Source organism: Nanorana parkeri, unplaced genomic scaffold (genome assembly GCF_000935625.1).
Source record: "Nanorana parkeri isolate BGI_ZX_2015 unplaced genomic scaffold, ASM93562v1 scaffold371, whole genome shotgun sequence".
In the NCBI taxonomy this organism is placed as follows: Eukaryota; Metazoa; Chordata; class Amphibia; order Anura; family Dicroglossidae; genus Nanorana; species Nanorana parkeri.
The window spans coordinates 733921-736178 of record NW_017306639.1 but is presented as its reverse complement, the minus strand read 5'-3'; the positions used below and the strand labels follow the sequence as shown (position 1 = coordinate 736178).

Genomic DNA, 2258 nt, shown 5'->3' with positions numbered 1-2258 from the left:
GAAGGGTGACACCAAAATCATTTTGGTGTCCCCCCCCCTCTGAAATGTCGGGCACTCGGTCATGGACCGAGCGCCTAACAGTTTCGGGAGAGAGGAGGGGACCCGGCTGCATACCATGTCTGTCCCCTCCTCTCCCTGCCAGCGTCCATCACCAAGATGGCCGCCGGCAGTCATCAATAAGATCGCCACGCATGCGCGGTGACGTCACGGCGGGGTGTCACCCGGTAACTGCTCCGGGTGACACCCAGCCTTGGGACTCCCCGGAGTCTAACCAAACATTTAAAGTTTAATCTTCAGGAGAGGAGGTGGTACAACTGTGCAAGACCCAAGGGAAGGCCGGGGGGTCAGATTTAAGCCCCTTCACACTTGTCCGGGGACATGGGTAGGGCTATATAAATAGGCTGCCAGTGCAATAAAAAAACAAAAAAGTGCAATTTTTTGTTTCAATGCAAGATGATTCACATTGGGGCCTTGAGGTGTGCCAGCAAGGTACCCTGGGGTGCTATTCAAAATGGTCACCGCAGCACATCAATGACGTTGCTGAAGCACGTGGTGAGACATCACTTACATGGGGAAAACATTCAAAGAGGAACTAAACTCTGGAAGTCCTTCCCAAATGGCAGGGGTGTCCCGAGGCCGGGTGTCACCCGGAGGGGAGACCAGGTGACACACCGCCGTGACGTCATCGCGAATGCGCGGCCGTCTTATTGACGCCTCTTTTCTCCTGACACTGTCGGGCTCTCGGTCAATGAGGGAGTGCCTGACTTTTCAGAGAGGGTGACACCAAAATGAGTGTCAGTCATTTTGGTGTCACCCCTCCAATGGTGGCACGCGGGCCGTACTGCCTGTGCTCTCCCTGCACTTGATCTTTCCCTAATACTGGCTTGCCATGCCTTGTCCTACACTGCGTCTCTGTATAGAAGCGGCCATCTTGGTAGAGGCAGGGCTTTTGCTTCTTCTTGTCAGTGTGTCCAGCAAGGAGAACAATGGGAAGCACAGTAGTGAGATCACCAAGCCTTGCTTCAAATCTACAAAGACTAGCAGTCAGAGACAGCGGTGCCTTATATGATGTCACGCTGAAGATATACAGCTTAAAGGAGAACTATGGGGTGAACGCTTTTCCCCATAGTTCTCCTTAGGGTAACGGGTGGACACAAACTCGCGTCCTCCCGTCACCCTAAGCTCAGTATATAGGGAGCTGTAGCTCGCGGTATACTGAGACGCCGCAGCTGAAGCGGATCCCGACAATTGTGCCGGGATCCGCCCAGCTGCGTGAGTGACAGCTGGCTCCGCCTATCTAGAGGCAGAGCCAGCTGTACCCGCCCCCTCCCCCGTCCGTTCCGCCAGCCAGCGCTGGCGGATCGGAGGAAATCCAGCCCCTCCCCTGTCACGGCAGAGGGCCGTGACAGGATCGCGAGGTGAGCGAACGCCGGTATGTGTTCCCTCACTTCCCGATCTACTGAGCCGACCTGTGACAGTCTCATTGTCACAGGTCGGCTAGAACTATGAGGTGAGTGAAAATCACCCCCCCCTCATAGTTCTCCTTTAAAGCTGAACTCCAGTGTTACTTTTCCCCACATTTGTAGAAGTCTTTCCCTGTGCTAAAACAGATTTCTGTCAATTCCCTGCAAACGTGCAACTCCGCAATATAATCCTTGTAAGCTGAAGCTGGCCTTCATTTCCTGGCTAAAAAACTTCACTCATTACCTGCCTCTCACCGCAATTAGCTTTCTCTGCCATCAATGATTTTATTCCTGAGCACTATATGCATTAACACCCCCCCCGGCATCCCTTTAGATGTGCCTCTTCCCTCTGTGCTGCTGTGCAATCTGCTGATCAGATGCTTAATTACAAATCAAGCAAATAGTTAACAGACTGCACAGCTAAGGTCTGCAGCACCCAACAGGGAGGAGCATGCACATTTAAAGAAATGTGGGGGTTGTGTTTTTTTTCAAATAACACGTGACGCAGGTCCTGTGACATCTACAGGAGCCTGACGGCCCCTCCAGAAATGTTCAGGGGAAAAAGAAAGAAAAGAGGATTTCTTACAAGCTATGGACGCACCGATACTGTTTCTTTGGTATCGAGTATGATTACCGATAATTATATTTCGGTACTCGCCGATATCGAGTACCGGTACTTTCCTAGCATGGAGCCGGCTTCCCAGGCAATCAAGAAGCTGGGCGGCGGGTAATGACACGCCCCACCCCCCCCCCCCCCCCCCCCCTCTTTTTCTCGAGGACGCACGCCGCCTCGCG

General features: G+C 53.0%; 1 protein-coding gene across 2 annotated transcripts in view; it reads right to left on the bottom strand.

Moving 5' to 3' along the window:
- Positions 1–2258, bottom strand: part of IPO13 (importin 13) — a 61464-nt gene that overhangs the window by 10281 nt on the left and 48925 nt on the right. The gene's annotated exons all lie outside the window — the stretch shown is intronic.